Source organism: Nyctereutes procyonoides, unplaced genomic scaffold, assembly GCF_905146905.1.
Source record: "Nyctereutes procyonoides isolate TBG_1078 unplaced genomic scaffold, NYPRO_anot_genome, whole genome shotgun sequence".
Classification (NCBI taxonomy): Eukaryota; Metazoa; Chordata; class Mammalia; order Carnivora; family Canidae; genus Nyctereutes; species Nyctereutes procyonoides.
This window is the reverse complement of record NW_026575133.1, coordinates 50,771,807-50,790,549: the sequence shown is the minus strand read 5'-3', so window position 1 is coordinate 50,790,549 and position 18,743 is coordinate 50,771,807. Positions and strand designations below refer to the sequence as shown.

Below are 18,743 nucleotides of genomic sequence, written 5' to 3'. Positions count from 1 at the left end.
CTGGGCTGGAATTCATCCCGCCATCATGCCGACTTGTCCCCATCAGATGCCTCAGCGGGAAGGCAAAGGCTCTCCATGGCCTTTGAAGCACTTACCTCCCCTTTGGTACTTTGGTAGCACACAGTGGAGCCCTGGGTCTGTGTGCTGTCTTCACTCCTCCAGAAGCTGGTTGCTTTTCCCATTTTCTCCCCAGACTGTTCCCCACCTCTTATCTTCCCCAGCTGCCCAAGGCCGAAGGATTCGCAGTCCCACCCTGCCCCTTCCAGCTCCTCTGCTAAGTAGAAAGCTCTATGCCAGACTGATCAGCTGACCCCTGTAGGTACATGCATGGGAGGAGGGTTGGGGGACACCCTCGGTGTATTCAGGAAACAAAGTCCTCACCCCATTGTCTAGCCCCAAAGAATGACTGCAGTGAACAGAACCATGAGCCAGTTTTGGGGGAGTTGGCCTGTCAGTGAAGATATTGCCCCTCACCTGGCATCTGGTGGATGCCCTAATCACTGCTAGGGTAAATATGGTCTGTAGGGGGCGCTAGAGAAGCACGCTTTGGGCACTCCTCACCTTCTCCTTCTTAGCCACACTGGGGGGACCATGATCATTTGGGAAGATGTAGAGAAGTAAAGGGTAGCTAGGGTTAAGGAAATGAATCTGTGCCCTGATACTCATACCAATGATTACAATCAGGATTTTTTTTTTCAAGTTAAAAGCACTGTTAATAAGATAATACATCATGATCAGATAGGTTTAAGAGTTTGGAATCTGGGGCACCTGGGTAACTCAGTGGTTGAGTGTCTGCCTTCAGCTCAGGTGGTGATCCCAGGGTCCTGGGATTGAGCCCTGCATCGGGGTCCCCATGAGGAGCCTGCTTCTCCCTCTGTCAATGTTTCTGCTTCTCTCTGTGTCTCTCGTGAATAAATGAATAAAATCTTTAAAAATAAAATAAAATAAAGAGTTTGGAATCCCGAGTCAAACTGAGCTCAAATCAAAGGAATTCCACTTAAAGGTTTAGGATATCCTATATATTTCCTTCTGTAGTCTTCAATATTTTTAAGTGATACAATATATGGTACATTAAAATATGACAAACATCCAAGTCATAAAACATAATAAAGACCCCCCACACACACACACAAAAAGACCCACACAAGTGTGAACCCCTTACTCGATATAAAAAGTGTAACACAACCAGCACACTGCAACGTTGAGGCCACGGGTGTGTGACTCTTCATTCCCACCCCTCACCTCTCAACACAGGACCCCTACTCTGCATCTGGCGTTCATCATTTCCCTGAAGATTTGGAATATTTTCTATCCTACGGTGTGGGCATCTCTGAATCACATACTGTTCAGGTTTGCTCATTTTTAAGCTTTGATAAATGGCATTATACTGTATGTGCATCACCTTGTTGGATTTGTCTTTTCTAGGCTTTATGTTACTAAGATCTGGCAACCTGTTGTGTGTAGCCACAGTGCCTTCATTTGCAGGGCAGTGTAATTCCCAGGGCAACAACATATTATCTGCTGTCCAGTCTTTGGTTATTATGAAAATTGCTCCTTTGAATATTCTTGTGCTTGTCCAAGTGCACATGCTCAAACATTTGTCATTGGGTAAATGGAATTGTTGGGTTATGGGGTGAGTGCTTGCTCTCAAGTTGACAAGATTGTACTGAAGTGTTTTCCGAAGTGGCTAGAACACCCACAGCGTAGAAGGGTTCCAACTGCTCTTGATTCTCATCTCCACCTGATTTTTCAGATTTAAACATCCACTTCTCTGCTGGGTGCATAATGGCATCTCAGCAGCAACATTCTGTGTTTCTCTGATTATTAACAAGGTCAAGTGGGTATCTTCATACGTTTTGGTACATTTGTTTTTCTTTTTCTTCAAAGTGCCTGTTCATGTCCTTTGCCCATTTTCTGGACACCATCATTTTCTTATCATCAGCGATTTGTATGAATTATTTATATATTCTGGAACGAATATTTTTCAGTTATGTGAAAAATATTACATATAATAGATGTTATAAATATTACAATATTTAATTAATATTAAATGTATATATTATATAATATTATATATTTTAAAATATTAATGCATTTTAATATACAAAAGAATTTCTAACTTTTCAGCTCAATGTGTGAGAGAGATTTTCTCCAGGAAAGTGGCTTGTTATATGACTTTCTTTATGGTGGCTTTCGATGAACATGCATTCTTAATTATATTGCAGTTTGATTTATCAAGTTTTCTTTCACGGATAGTATATTTTGTGGTTTAAGAAACCCTTCTTATTCTGAGGAGATAAATATAGTTTTCTATATTTTTTCTCCAAAATGTGAAACTTGCCTTTCCTGTTTATGTCTTTGTCTGTAATTGATATTTATTAATTGGGGTTCTGGCTAAGAAAAAAGCCCTAGTACTTTATTATAAAACTATTTCTCTGGTTCTATAATGAAGAAAAGTTCATTAATAAACATTGATAATTACAGAAAATATGAAAAATTAAGAACCACTAAAATTTTTACCACCAAATCAATATAGATGTCTAAAATACATAACTGGTATATAATATCATGCATATAGCACTATATTCTTTTTTATGTCTTTTTCTCTGCTTTTATAGGTTCATAGTAGAACGTTTAGAAGTAGAAAAGAAAGAAAAACGAGTGTGTGTTTCACACTACTCTGAAATTGTTCCATTGCCTCCCAAACACCCAAACTGGTTATTCAGGAGCAGAGTTCTCTACTGAAGATCATGGCCATCACCCTGCCCATGCAAATTCTTCAGGTGTATCTTTGGTCAGGAAGAGACTCATGTATACCCCCCGAATAAGCATATCATGAGGGGGGCCTTAACAACCCAACAAAATTCCAAATGGGCCCACTCAAATTCCAGGAAAAAAAAAATTGTGAGATGAGTTATTTATTATTTTTTAAAGATTTTATTTATTTATTCATGAGAGACACTGAAAGAGAGAGGCAGAGACATAGGCAGAGGGAGAAGCAGGATCCATACAAGGAGCTGGATGTGGGACTTGATCTAAGCACTCTGGGATCATGCCCTGAGCCGAAGGCTCAACTACTGACACACTCAAGCGTCTTAAAAATGAATTATTTAAATGATATATAAGTCATGTCTCTACCAATATTTACTAAGATACTACTTTTTTCCTTAAGGTAGAAAATAAAAATATAGGTTATGATCAGTATTGCCAAAACCAAGTATTTTCCCCCCACATTTTACTTATGCCTTATTATGGCCCTTTCTAGAGAAACTGTCTGAACTCTATTTCACTGGCTTGGTATAAAAGTGGTCTGCACATTGGTACAAACATGTCTATGTGGTGTCTACATACCACAAGGAGAGCTAATCAACTCAGCTAATCCAAAGAGCTAATCATGGTACTCACTATTTCTAAACCAAGACCAGAAGATACCTCACTATCCATAAGAAATATGGTGCCTGTACCAATGGATTGGAGTTTTCATAAAATCTAAAGTCTAATTTGTGAGATAGTTTCACGTAGGTACATCAAAAAAACTTGAGAATGAGGGAGTGGCGGGAAGGGGCAGTGGGCAGCTGGAAAGGAGATACTGGAGCAGAGCCTTCCACCAACAGGTAGAAAGGCCAGGAGGCTGGGGAGAGGTTCCAAAACAGGCATTGCCATCTTGCCCATGGCCTCCCTTGGCCTGCATGGTGGAAGGAGAGGTAAGAGCCCCAGACCAGTAGCCTCTAAGTTTTCCTGCACCCGACTTAGGTGAAATGATGAGAGGACAGAGGCTGAGAACCTTGGGAGTAACGGAAGTCTTCTCTCTTCTGGTTCTGCTGCACAAATGCCTACTTGGGCTCCAGTGCTTAGCCTCTCCAATGACAGACATCACCATGTAGAGACTGGGGCCTTTGAGAGCCCAGGGGACAGGACTGAGGTGGGGAGAGCGGGCAGCAGGGCCAGCTGTACCTGAGCCCAACATGGTCCAGATCTTGGGCTGCCTGGGGGGAGCAGCGAGCAGCATGGTGCTGCTGCAGCTGGAGCTCAGCTGACAGGGCTCAGGGCCAAGCTTAGGCCATAAACTCCTCTGGAGAACCTGGCACTTTCCTGTAAGAGCATGCCAGCCAGAGTATGCCTACTGCTCATTCTGCAACCCCTGGAGAGCAGAGGAGAGCTGCTTCAGAGGCAGGTAGGAGGAGACCAGGGCTACACAGATGGTACCTAACTTTTGTCCCTATTGACCCTCTCTCCCCTTCCCCCCTCCCTGCCCCTTCCCCAGGAGTAGCATGCACCAGCTCCAGCGGTGAATTCCTGGCAGGAACAGCGGCTAATTCAAATGAAATTTGGTTGGCAAAAGACTCAGCTCTCAAAACCAGCCTACTCAGAACAATCTCAATCTCGAAGGGCCTGCCCTAGTGAGGAGAGCATCTCCAGGCTGCACGGAAGCAAAGAGGGTGGGGGTGGGGAGGTCACTGCAGCTCTGGAGGCTCCCCCTGGGGAATGAGATCTTTCTTTCCTTTTCTTTCTTTCTTTCTTTCTTTCTTTCTTTCTTTCTTTCTTTCTTTCTGTCAGCACAGGCAGAGTTTAAAAAATGGTTCGCTTTTATCAGTGCTCAAATCAGCTCCAGTCATCATTTATTGAACTAGTTATGGCAGGCACCGTGCCAGGCACTGACAACTGGCTTTTACAATAGGAAATGAGATCGGAAGGAAAAAATACATTCTCACAAGCAGTCCTTTTATATATACTGCAGTTGAGTTCTGAATAAATACATTTGTAAATCTCAGAGGAAAACCAGTAGGCAGTTTAAAATCGAAAAAGTTGTGGACAATTTTTTTTTTTTGCTTAAATCTCTGTAGATAAAGTATGACATGAAAGAAGGAGCAGCTTAGAGCAATTTAGTGTTTTCTTTGTATTACCTATGGCTAAAAGGGAAAGTTTAAAAAGGGAGACTTGAACGAATGTTAGGTGTTGTTTTGGGGTCATAGCTACGGGATGAGATGCATTTCGTGCAATCAAGCGGAAACACAAAGTTGTAATTTGGGATTTTGAAAGTATTTGGGATGTCACACGAAGCTGTTAGAAGATTGGATTCCTTGGAATTTGGAGCTCTAATTTTAAATATCCACAGAGTTTGTTTTTTAAAAAAACTTGGGATCGGACATTAGTTCAGACTTTCACTTTGAAGATAGCTAGGATAACAATCAAAATTGTCCCGATGAAATGAACTGACCCTTCTGTTTTTCAGAATTATTAAGGAATTTGACGATTAAATGAATTCTCATTTCTCTTCACACTGGTAAGATAAATACACATTTTTTTCACTGTCCTCATAAATATTCTTTTTTTTTTAAGATTTTATTTATTTATTTATTCATGAGAGACACACACAGAGAGAGAGAGAGAGGCAGAAACACAGGCAGAGGGAGAAGCAGGATCCATGCAAGGAGTCCAATCGGGACTTGATTCCGGGACTCCAGGATCACGCCCTGGGCTGAAGGCAGGTGCTAAACCACTAGCCACCCAGGGATCCCCCTCATAAATATTCTAATGTAACAATTAAGCATATAAAACCTGAAGAATTTTAATTTACCAGTAAGTTGCATTAGCAAATAAAATAGGCAAAGAACATGCAAATATAATTCATTTTTTAAAAGGCAATAAATATGGAAACTTTTTTAAAAGGCTTAACCTCGGTTATTTTTAAAAAGTGAAAATTAGATCAATTTTTAATCTGTTGAATCAGTAAGAATTTTTTGAAATGATGATACTCAACTCCCTCTGCTTGATGGAAGTATAAATTAGTACATTTCTGACAAACAATCAGATGGTATATGTGAGGACCCACTCAGAGCCCCAGAGTTGGTATAAAGAGTATTTATTTTATTTTATTTTAAGATTTTATTGATTTATTCATGAGAGACACAGGGAGTGAGACAGAGACATAGGCAGAGGGAGAAGCAGGCTCCCTGGGGGAAGCCTGATATGGGACCCAATTCCAGGACCCTGGGATCACAACCTGAGCTGAAGGCAAAAATTTAACCAACTGAGCCACCTAGGCACTCATTGATTTTAGTGCTTCTTAATGTGATGTTCAATGAAAAGGATCCCAGACACAATAAGACTGGGGCCCTTTGGAATAAAGCTATTTCAATTCCTTTTGTTTCATAAGCAGAGATTTTGGTGCAACAGTCCAGTGATGCTGGGTACTGAGATCTCTCTCACGTGCTACAAAGCAGCCCAGAAACACTTCAGTAGTTGGGATCTAACTGACTGAACCACCCAGATGTGCTACAAAAAATTATTATTGACCAAAATAATAAACAAATTAATTAATGTTGAGGGAAGAAAGATAGTACAGAAAGAAGGAAACATTTTGCTAGCTTTTCCTTCAATTGTAAAATGTCACTAAAGCAATAAATGTGGGTAGGTTTTTTTTAAGGTACAAACTGTTTTAATTGCTTTATTGCATCCCATAGGTCAGTGATAAAAGCAAACATAGAGTTGCAACTTGGTATGTTAAATAACTTGGTGCATAAAAGATTAATAAAGTAGGTATATATACATGCAAAAATATCATGACAGTATATAAAGGATATAGGAAGTTAGGAGTGATTTGCTTATTGCAAATAAGCAAACATGCTTTTCAAGGATAACAAAACATAACAGGTAGGTAAGTAAAAGATATCTTCCATAATTTCAACAGCAGAGTGGCAATTCCTTTCAGTTCTATTATCTCCGTGTTATATGCTTTTTATACATTTTTTGTTTATTTATCGATCTTAGTTTTTTTTTCTTGATTCTAGCCTCATGTTGTGTAGTAGACACATTTTATATTTTAAAATCATATTTAAAAATTTTTTACCATATGTATTCCCAAACATATCGAACAATTGAAAAGAAATAATCCAATAAATACTCATTCCTATTATCTAGACTTAACAATTTGTTAACATTTTTCATGCTCTTTTTTGGCCAAATTTTTTTCAAAACAATTTGTAGATGTTGAGGAGCAACATCTTCAAGGTCCTTCTAGCTGGACTGAGAATCAACTTGATGCAACGCCTGGGTGGCTCAGTCAGTTAAGCGTCCTTCTCGATTTCAGCTCAGGTCAGGATCTCAGGGTCATGATCTCAAGGTCTTGAGATCAAGCCCTGCAGGGAGGCCTGCCTCCCCTCAGGCTCTATGTTGGGTGTGGAATCTACTTAAGATTCTCCCTCTCCCTCAGCCTCTCTCACCTCACCTGAGGGCATGCTCTCTCTCTCTCAAAAAAAAAAAAAAATCAAATTGATTTGAGACACACTAACAAGAGAAAAATCAAATTTGATTTCATATACATATTAATCCACACGGACATGAATTCCAAAGATAGGTAGATAAAATGAGGAACAGATGTCACCTTAGAAGAAGGGGTCGGGGTCTGGGACTTCAAAGGGAAGGCATGGAATTCACAGGAAAGTGAAAGTCAGGCAAACAAGTGTCTGCTGGGCCCCCCAGAAACAATGGGACACACAGGAGTTGGATCAGGCCTGGCTAGGTTCCTCCCTGTCTGCCACACCTAGTTCAGATCATAACGTAGTGATCTGTGGTGACAGCTCTGTTCCCGGAGCAAGTCCTCCACCTACACTCTTTTTAGGCAGTTGAGGGGGAGGTGAAGAGCTTTTCTTGAATCTGCTGCTTTTTGATTGCTTTTAACTCAAAATAATCTTCATGCTGAAGCACCCCATCTTGGAGTGGCTGTCTCTGGCCCCTACACAGATATTATGACACTTACTCCGAAATACTTCAACACGCGTGCCCTCCAAAAGGACATTGTCCAGCATAAGTAACCACAGAACCATCATCGTCCTGAAGTAAACTGACATGAAATTCTCTGATATCATCTTCTACCCAGTTGGTACTCACAGTTCCCTGAATTGTCCCCAAATATATTTACAGCTACTTGTTTGTCTGTACCTTTTTTTTTTAAGTTTAATTTATTCATTCATTACAGACACAGAGAGGGAGGCAGAGACATAGGCAGAGGGAGAAGCAGGCTCCATGCAGGGAGCCCGATGCGGGACTTGATCCCAGGACCCCGGGATAATGACCTGAGCCGAAGGCTCAACCACTGAGCCACCCAAGCATTCCTTTCCTGTACCTTTTTAATAGCTGCCTCATGTTACCATCAATGGATGATACCATGCTGGAATTAGCCAGCTCCTCTAGAGGTGAGCTGTAATTGTCAAGGAGCCTCTTTCTTCACAAATTTGGTCTTTCACCAAGTATTTATTGAGTGAAGTGCTGAACACTGGAATATCGGGGTGAAAGTCATTTTCCTGCCTTTGAGTAGCATGTGCTCAGCGCACAAGAAGCTTTTCTGTCTTCACTGGGACATTTCCAAATTAGCAGAAGGAGGGAAAACGCAGTCAAATCATGAGAGCTTGCATCTTGATGTGTATTTTATCTTTGGAAAAAGATGTATTTTACCGATGATGCTGTATCAACAGAAACAATGCTTCCGGCATCTACCCCAACTGAAAATGCCAATATCCCCTCTTGGGGTTTCTCCCTCCCCTCCTACCCCATTAGTCTTCTTTTTGGTATTTCTTCGAGTAGAGAATAATATTGCTTTTTCTTTATTCCTTAATGAAGCAAAATGGATATTTCTTCTCAAATCCCTCCATTGCTTCTATTTGGCAATGCTTTCAGGGTCCTTTCCTTTGGTCCTTTGGCCCCCCCTTCCCCTCCTCCAGCGCCAAGCTTTCCTGCCCTTGGTGAGAGGAGGCCTTGCCCTGGGAGACCCATTGGGTGGTCTGCAGTCCTCTGTCTGACACTGTCTCTGCCTCAGGCTGCAGAAAGGGTCTTACTGCTTCCACACTCCCACCCAGGAGCCCCCTGGGGTGATGGGGTGACCAGGACTTGTCATGCCCTGGGGAATGGGAAGAGATATCAGAGGAAGGAGAGGAGCCACCCAGCTGGAAAGACATCTTTGAACTCAAGCCTCCTCAAGCTGGTTCCCCTCTTCTCCTATCCCCTCTTTGCTGTGTTCTCAGAGCATCCCATGTGCCCCGTGTGCGGGATGTACTTTGCCTTACCCTATCTCTGTTCCTTCTCAGGCCTGTGTCCCTGCCTCAAATGTGCTATGCATTCTCTCTGTCAGCCTCAGTCCCTCCAGGCCAAAGACTCAAGTTTAAAAATTTCCTTTCCTTTCTGCCCTTAGTTCACACCCCGCTAAACTCAGCTGCTCTGGCCTCTCTTGTCTCTCCCCCTCTTCCCCAGTGCCATCCACCAACTCTCCCAGGACAGTGGCCTCCCCACTTCTTTAGCTGCTCCCAGCCACTCTGGTGGGAATCATGTGGGTCACTTTGGTGTGCGTGACCCACTCAAGCATCTCCAGGAGAGCCATTCACTAATCAGATTGCAATGGGTGTGAGCAGAAGCCCCACTGTCAGCTGCACAGGACAAAGCTAGGATTCTTTTCCAGCACTTCTGAGGGGATGCGACATGAGCACCTCCCCAGCTGGCCTGGGAAGTCCTCATCAGTGTCCACTCCAGCCCTTCAAGGGCAGACAGAGCAGGGGCACATGGGAGACCAGGCCGATAGCAGTGTCCTCGGTCGGGGCTGATCTGAGTATGGAGGAGGCATGCAGTTTGAATTTTTGAATGTGATGCATCAGTGGAACAACTGTTTGGAGATGTGGGCCTGACCCTCAGGGGAGAGGAGGTGCCAGAGATATAGCTCTTGGGGTCAGCAGTGTGGAGCAGAGCTCAAGATTCTGGGGTTGGGCCTCTGTTTCTAGGGAGACAAGAAGAGGCCAAGGGAGAAAACAGTGGAGAGGGGCACTTGGGTGGCTCAGTGGTTGAGTATCTGCCTTTGACTCAGGAGTAGGATCCCAGGGTCCTGGGATCGAGTCCCATATCAGGTTCCTCGTGGGGAGCCTGCTTTTCCCCCTGCCTATGTCTCTGCCTCTGTGTCTCTCATGAATAAACAAATAAAATCTTAAAAAAAGAAAAGAAAACAGTGGTGCAGGGGCAAACAGGACACTTAGTGGATGAATCCTTTCTGTTCTCATTTTCCCCACAGGCTCTCAAAGTGATGTGGACTCTAAGCAGTACCTGTTTGTGCACAGTACCTGGGCCAGATGGCTCCCAGCAGCCTGTTCTCTACCCCTGCTGGTCATGTGATTTAATTATTAACCCAGGAAAGGCAATTCCCCATGGAGGGGGCTCCACGGCCCATTAAAACTCCATGAGCTGCGCTTCACAGGCCCAGACTCTTCCCCGCCTGGTATATTCTGGGCCTGCAGGGAACCTACATTTCTCCCTGAACTGTGCTGCAGTGAACAAAGTATTATCTTCTGGCGGGGCCTCGGGGGACACAAACCAGACTTGTGGAAGGGGAGGCAGCCCGGGCCTACACCATTACAGGTGGACTGCCTGCACCTAGAGCTTTCTGTAGCCTGATGCCACAGCGAGCTCCCTGGGCCACTCCAGTCTCAGCTCCAGAGCTGTGGGCACCAGCTTGGCTGGTTTTCTCACCCGTCACACTAAAAAAGCACAAAGAGCAAGCAGGCCACCCTGCACCCTGCAACTTGCCTCTGCCTTGTGACTGTGCTTAATATAGGTCAAATGAAAACAGCTCCCAAAATAGACCTTCTCTGAGAAGCAGCTGCGTCTGTGAAATGCTCCACGAAAGGGAAGAGGTGTGGGTGACAGGGGAGTGTAGTTCTCCTCAGGTGTTACGTAACCTGGACCTGGAAATTGGGGCCAAATATCTGGGGAGGAAGAGCAAGTGGGGTCCTGCCCCCGCCCCTGCCCAGCCCCACCCCAGGCCCGGGAAGCAGCCCAGCCCTTACAGACAGCGGCAAGCATGCAAGGAGAGGTCTCTGTCCCAGACAACAAGGTCACCCCTCAAAGCATCACTCTGGGGAGCTTGTCATGCACGCCCAAGTGATCACATGACTCTCACCAGAACTGGCTGGAGGCCCCAGATTGGGGGAGGGGGTGGCTCCCCCAGGAGAGCTGGTGCAGGGGATGAGTTTCTTTTCTTTCTTTCTTTCTTTCTTTCTTTCTTTCTTTCTTTCTTTCTTTCTTTCTTTCTTTCTTTTTTTTAAAGATTTTATTTATTTATTCATGAGAGACACACAGAGAGAGGCAGAGACATAGGAGACATAGGCAGAGGGAGAAGCAGGCTCCATGCAGGGAGCCCGATGTGGGACTTGATCCCGGGACTCGAGGATCACGCCCTGGGCTGAAGGCAGACACCCAACCACTGAGCCACCCAGGTGTTCCAAAGGGATGGGTTTCATCTGCCCCAGGTGGTGGGCTGAGGGGGCCGAGCAGAGCAGGACAGGCATGTCTTTGTTTAAGGCTAGAGGAGGTTTAAGCAAGAGAACACCTGCTATGTGCCCCTCCTCCTGCAGGTGCCGCCTCTTCCCTGCTGTCCCCCAGGGAGCCTCCAGTGTGGCCCAGCACTCCCCACCGTATTCTTCCTTTGTCTTTTCCATCTTTGCCTCAGCCCAGAGGAGGGGGTTTCTATAATGAAAGAGCAGCACCTCCACCATTATTCGTTTTCCACTCACTTGGTGATAATTTAGTGAGGGCTGCCTCTCTTTAGAGGATCAAGACTTCCCTGAAGAAGTGACCGGAAAAGAGACAAGAAGCTGACAAAGAGGGAGCCAGGCAGGGGAAAGAATTCAGGGGTGTTGAGGAAGCACCTGCCGGAGCAAAGAAGACACATGCAAAGGCCCAGAGGCACAGGGCAAGCATCTCTCTAGGAGAAAGCACAAGTATGGCAATGACTGGATGACAGAGAGGCCTGGCAAGAGGTGAGGCTGACCACCTGTCAGCCACCTGAAGAGCCTCAGAAGTGTGGACTTCCTCTTGACAGACATGGGGAACTGGTGGGGCAGGGGCTTCTCCAATGTGGCAGCCTGTTAGAAGGGCAGACTGTGGGCCGCACCTCAGGTCTACTCCGTCAAGACACTCTGGAGGTCCTGTTGTGCAATCCTTGCATTAACAAGCCCTCCCTGTGACTCCGATTCACACTGAAGTTTGAGAACCACTGAGAAGAAAGTGTGGTTGTGGATTTGTAGAGGTGGAGACAGTGAGCAGAGGTGGTGACAGTGAGCAGAGGTGGTGTCCCCAAGTTTGGCTGGGAAAGAAAGATGGGGGGAGGTTGGGGGTCTGGCAGTGAGAGAGACCGTCTTGGGTGGGTTCCCTGGGAGGCAGGTGCTGAGATGCAGGTTTGCTGGTGGCAGTCCATGGGGTGGTGCAGCATGAGGAGCAGAGGTGGAACTGGAGTGTGGCCCGTGGTGACACAGGCCTGAGCAGAGCGCTCTGGGAGCTGTGGAGCTAGGGTGGCCTTCAGAGTTGACCCAGAATCAGGGAAAGCAGGATTGAGACTTCACCCCCTTTATTAATCATGCCTTTTTATTTTCTGTATTTTTCTCACATTTTAATATCTTGCTGATCCCAGAGAGACTGCCCCTGGCACGGCTAGCTAATTCTTAGAGGTAGCAAATGACTCCCCTGTGAGCATGACTTTCACAACCAATCAAGAGTTCAGACCCTCAAACCGCCACCTTTATGGGACTCTTTTTATTATTATTATTATTATCATTTTTTTCTTTATGGGACTCTTAAAGGCTTCTTACACTCAGGGCCACTAACCCCCGCACTAGTTACTTCAGGTCAGATACTAGATGACGAGGGACAGCCCTTATATCCTAGAGTCCATAAAATTATTCAAACTAGCCAATCTTAAACCTACTTATGCTGCCTTGCATCACTTTTCCCATGGAAGCCATAATAAAAGTTATTGCCCACGTTTTCCTCTCTTTCTCCTTGCTCCTCTGTCTCCTGATAGAAATGTGCACTTCTCCACATGGCCCTGCATGGTGTGTCTTCCCTTCTATTTCTAGGGATCTCTGTGTATAAACTTTTCCTTCATGACAGTCATCTGCATGCCTGTATGTCTTTCCTTATCTGCTTAAAACAAATCCAGAATACCCTTCAAATACTCTAGCACCAGTCAGTTAGCTACCCACCCTGGGGAATGGGGGTTACCTGAGACCAGGCAACTCTCCTTGACAATCCTCAGGGGGGGCCTCAGGTGTGAGCAGCCAGTGGCTACACTTCCAGCAGCTGGGAGATTGAATGCCTCAGTCCAGAGGGGGCATCTGGGTTATGCATCAGGGCATCCACTGCAGAGAGATCTTTTATAGTTGGAAGAGACTCGAGAATGTTTAAATGCTAGGGCGTCTGGGTGGCTCAGTTGGTTAAGTGCCCAATTCTTGGTTTTGGCTCAAGTCATGATCTCAGGGTCCTGGGATCCGGCCCCTGTGTCAGGCTCTGTGCTCATTGTGGAGTCTGCTGGAGATTCTCTCTCTCTCCCTCTGCCCCTCCCCCTGCTCGCTTTATCTCTCTATATATAATTTTAAAAATGTTTATGTGCTGGCAAGTTGAAAGGGAGGGATTAGATACAGGAAAGGAGAGAAATAATGGAGGGGCCAACTTAGCATGTCAGGGCCAGGACTGAAGTACAGGAAGAGGGATAACCATTGGACCTAGGGAGGGATACCTTCCCATTATTTTGGGAGGAAGGTAGAGAATTCGGGTAGTTCTTGTTTCATAAATCCTATTTTTTCCCAGTAAAAAAGAACTAAGCAAGAGAGGTAGGGATGTTTGCTGAGGGTTGAAAGGTTTGAAATTATTACCAGGGTGAATGAGAGGGAAAGAAGGGACTAGAAAATCACAAACAAACATGCACATGAGAAAATGCTCTGCATCACTTGCCATCAGGGAAATACAAATCAAAACCACAATGAGATACCACCTCACACCAGTGAGAATGGGGAAAATTAACAAGGCAGGAAACAACAAATGTTGGAGAGGATGCGGAGAAAAGGGAACCCTCTTACACTGTTGGTGGGAATGTGAACTGGTGCAGCCACTCTGGAAAACTGTGTGGAGGTTCCTCAAAGAATTAAAAATAGACCTGCCCTACGACCCAGCAATTGCACTGTTAGGGATTTACCCCGAAGATTCAGATGCAATGAAACGCCGGGGCACCTGCACCCCGATGTTTCTAGCAGCCATGTCCACAATAGCCAAACTGTGGAAGGAGCCTCGGTGCCCATCGAAAGATGAATGGATAAAGAAGATGTGGTTTATGTATACAATGGAATATTACTCAGCCATTAGAAACGACAAATACCCACCATTTGCTTCAACGTGGATGGAACTGGAGGGTATTATGCTGAGTGAAGTAAGTCAATCGGAGAAGGACAAACAGTGTATGTTCTCACTTATTTGGGGAATATGAATAATAGTGAAGGGGAATATAAGGGAAGGGAGAAGAAATGTGTGGGAGATATCAGAAAGGGACACAGAACATAAAGACTTCTAACTCTGGGAAATGAACTAGGGGTGGTGGAAGGGGAGGAGGGCGGGGGGTGGGGGTGAATGGGTGACGGGCACGGAGGGGGACACTTGACGGGATGAGCACTGGGTGTTATTCTGTATGTTGGTAAATTGAACACCAATAAAAATTAATTTATAAAAAAAAAAAAAAAAAAGAAAATCACAAACAGTGCAACATTGAGGACCCAACGGACCACCCCATTTTAGTGGCAACCATCTGTTGAGTTGTGTGCTTTCTCATCAACAGCCTGCGTTACAGAGAGATAAGGCAAGAAGTCAGATTCCTCCAGGGCTGGAGTTCTGTCTGGAACTTCATAGGTTAGACATCCAGGAGAAGGTAAAAGATGGTGCTGAGGGGTTCTGGGTGGCGCAGTTAAGCCACTGAGTCTTGGTTTTGGCCCAGGTTGTGATCTCAGGGTGGGGAGATCAAGCCCTGTTGTGGGCTTTGTGCTCAGCAGGAGTCTGCTTAGGTTTCTCTCCCCCTGCTTGCCCTCTCTCTCTCTGTCTCCAATAAATAAATAAATCTTTAAAAAAAGATGGCACTGAGCTGATGGTTGCAATTTGAGGAGCCTGGGCTGGAAAGAGGGACATGATGATAGCAGAAAACAAGCAATGCACAAAACAGATGGATTGGATGAGGCCAGGAGACAGCTGAAGTGGGAAGCAGGGCTGAGTGGGAGAGCTGCAAGGATGGGCTGAACAGGGATGTGAGGGTGCAAGCTGCAGAAGTGCAATGGTTCTAGGCACAAAGGAGCTTCCAAGTGTGCCCTGGGGAGTGGGTGGTGGAGATAGAATAGAAGCTAAGCTCTAGAAAGTGAGGCAGTCCGGGACCCAGGAAGCCATAGTGTTGGATGGCTCACACTTGTGAATGCTGAATTCACCTCGAGGAGGTCAAGACCCAAGTTTTTGCTTTTACATATTCGTTAAATTTAATAGAATGGATGTCATAAAAAGAGAGAGAAAAAAAAGAGAGAAACGTTCCAAAAATCATATGTAGGTTATGGCCTGAAGAAGATGAAGTAAAAAGCCTGGAGGAAAAAAGTCCAAAAAATTTACAGGGTTGCTTTTAGGTGATGAGTGCTTACAGAGTCATGAGCAGTTATTTCTGGGGGGGCAAGCGTTGTGAAGACAAGAGACTCTAGAAACACAGTGAACTGGAATTTGGCCAGGGAAGGAAGAGGGGGTCAGCACCAGGCGCCTGCAAGGAGGCATGCAGAGGGCAGCATGTCCTGGAGCCTGGAAATGGGCTCTTAGCGCTCAGCTGCAATGCTCAGGCCTGCAGGGAGGTGGCGCTCCCAGCTCCTGCTCTGTGTCCGTACTCTACTTACTTAGGCCGTGTCTTGGTCAGCCTTGTCTCATGACCATTACTGCAGGTTACCAGGACTGCCAAATAAGAGTTGTGTTTCTTCTTTAAAAGGAATTTTGGGGGATCCCTGGGTGGCGCAGCGGTTTGGCGCCTGCCTTTGGCCCAGGGCGCGATCCTGGAGATCCGGGATCGAATCCCATATCGGGCTCCCGGTGCATGGAGCCTGCTTCTCTCTCTGCCTCTCTCTCTCTGTGACTATCATAAATAAATAAATTTAAAAAAATTTAAAAGGAATTTTGGATAAATAAAATAAAATAAAAGGAATTTTGGAGCAAAAGGAGCCCAAGAAATCATATAATTGTACACATTAGATAAATATAATTGAGCTCGGGGTGTCAGCTCACAGGAAGGACAGGGGGCCATTTACAGAGATTCTTTCCTCTCTCCTCTCCTTCTTGCACCCCTCTCTTGGCCTCTCTCCAATATACTTATTGAATAGCTTCTGGACTTATGATAGCAAGACACACCTTCACTTTAGGACACTTTCAAGAAAGAAAATGGCTAAGATGCACACACAAAAACAAAACTACAACACTTGCCCCCCAAGAAATAAGCACTCATAACTCTGTAAACGCTCATGGCCCAAAAGCAACCCCTATAAATATTTTGTCTTTTTTCATCCACGCTTTTTACTTCATCTTCTTCAGGCCATAACCTACATATGATTTTTGGAATTGTTTCTCTCTTTTTCTTTGTATGACATTCATTCCACTAGATTTAGTGAATACATATAAAAGCGAAAACTATTTAAAAATCAACCATAATGTAATGTTAGACCCCAGGTATAGGACTAAATAAAATTGATGTAAAAATAAGCATCGGATTTTAGATAGTGCTTTGGAACCTGCCTGTTTTGCTTAAGTTTGTGTCATTCTAGGGAAGTCTCTGTGACCCTTAGATCCACTTTTTCTCTGTCCTGTGGTCTGTCCCAGAGGCTGACTATAAAGCAGCCTTGCCCTCTGGCTTCCGGGTGAGTCTGCTGCCTCTGGCCCCCTGTGAAAGGTTACCATTCCTCTCCTCACAGACATTTCTGCAGGATCTTCCTTCTAGGTGCCTTTAATAGCTCCGTCCCCCAGGGCCAGGACTAGCATGGGGTGAGGCAGGTGCCTCTGGCACAAACATGTAAGGAGGCACTCACTGTGACTTGCACAACCCTGAGGGTGAATGTGTCCTCAAATCCTGCATCCTAAGTGCCTCACTGAGCTTGTTGTGGTCCCCACACTCCCTCCCCAAAGCCCTTGAGGTCTAGTGACAGTTTGTTGTTACTAGCTCTCAGTTATTTCGCCACCTTCAGGTGTCCCCCTATTTTCTGGCCTCATCTTTGTAAGTAGCCTTTTTATTAATTGCTCCTTGATTTATCCCAATTTGAGTGTGCATCAAGTTGCTCTTGGAACCCTGCTATAGCTGTGTGCATCTTTCCATAGCACTTAGTAATTTAAAAAAAAAGATTTTTATTTATTTATTTGAGAGAGTGCGCACAGGAACAGAGTGGGGTGGGGGGAGGGGTGGGGACAGGGAGAGGGAGAAGCAGACTCCCTGATTAGCAGGAAACCCGATGCAGGGCTCAATCCCAGGACTCTGAGATCATGACCTGAGCTGAAGGCAGACGCTTAACCTCCTGAGCCACCCAGGTGCCCCACACTTACTAATTTTTTATATTATTTCTAATGTTTTATTTTCTACCTGAAATACATTCAGTTAAGAAAAAAATCTCATTCCCTCTTGTTAGATAGAATTCTATGGTTTCCAAACTATTGCTATTACAATAATGCTGCAAATACATGGGCATTTCCTTGGGTTAATTCCTACCAGAATTCCCGGGTTAAACTGTATAAAAATTTTTATGGCTTTTGATATTTATTATGTATTTTTTTTACATTTATTATGTATTAAGATGTACCTGGTTTCGACTTGCGTTCTTTGTTGTGAATAGGCAGGAACATAGTTTCAGTCATGTGTTCATCCTTTTTGAATTGTGAGCTTTACTTATTTTTCAGGGCAATGATACATTCTTCCTATAGGTTTATAATGGCTCTTTATGTATTAAAAATATTAATCTTTTGTCATTTGTTATAAAGATTATTTCCCAGTTTGTTGCTTGACTTCCATCTTGTTTATTGGCATCGCATAATTTAATGCTTGTGTACGGGCGTACAAAAATTTCAATTTTCTCTCTTAAAAGATATCCACTTCTTGCTTTTGGTTTTTTTTCTTTGCTTTTAATCTTAGAAAGACTTCCTTCCCCAATATTATATAAATATTTTGTATTATTTTTCTCACATTTTTATAGTTTCATATTTCATGTTGAACTATTTAAACTGAAATTAATGTTTTTCTGAATAGTCGATTGTCCTTGCTTCTGTACTTCCCTAATTTAAATCTCATTTTTATCATATATTAAATAACCACTCATACTTAGGTTTGCTCCTAGACTTTCAGTTCTGTCTCATGGAGCTATTTATTCTTGTGACAGAACCATAATGTTTTAATTGTATAGCTTTACAGGAAAAAAATAAATAAGACATGATCTTCTCCCCTTCATACTCCCTTAACCTTCTTTTTCAAATAATTTTTGACAATTCTGCTATACTGATTTTTTCCAAAAGAAATTTAACTTATTTTGTAAACTTGCACTAAAAACACAAATTTTTATTGAAATTACTTTATATCTATAAATTCATTTAAAGATTATTGATATTTTTAAAATATTAAACTATTTCAATGAGATATATAGCTACCTCTCCGTTGATTCAATTTACTTTAAAAAATCTAAGCTTCTTTTATATTAAATTTTTATAATTTTCTTCAAATATGCGTTGATTTAATGTAGATCTTATTTAAATTCTAGTTAATTAACATACAGTACAATATTGGTTTCAGGGATAGAATTAGTGATTCATCACTTACATACAACACTCAGTGCTCATCACAACAAGAGCGCTCCTTGATACCCATCACCCATCCAGCTCTTCCCCCACCCACCTTC

General features: G+C 43.9%; 1 protein-coding gene across 2 annotated transcripts in view; it reads left to right on the top strand.

Annotated features, from left to right (window-relative positions):
* The window catches only part of PEBP4 (phosphatidylethanolamine binding protein 4), a 259,785-nt gene that overhangs the window by 11,608 nt on the left and 229,434 nt on the right, over positions 1–18,743 (top strand). The window lies entirely within an intron of this gene.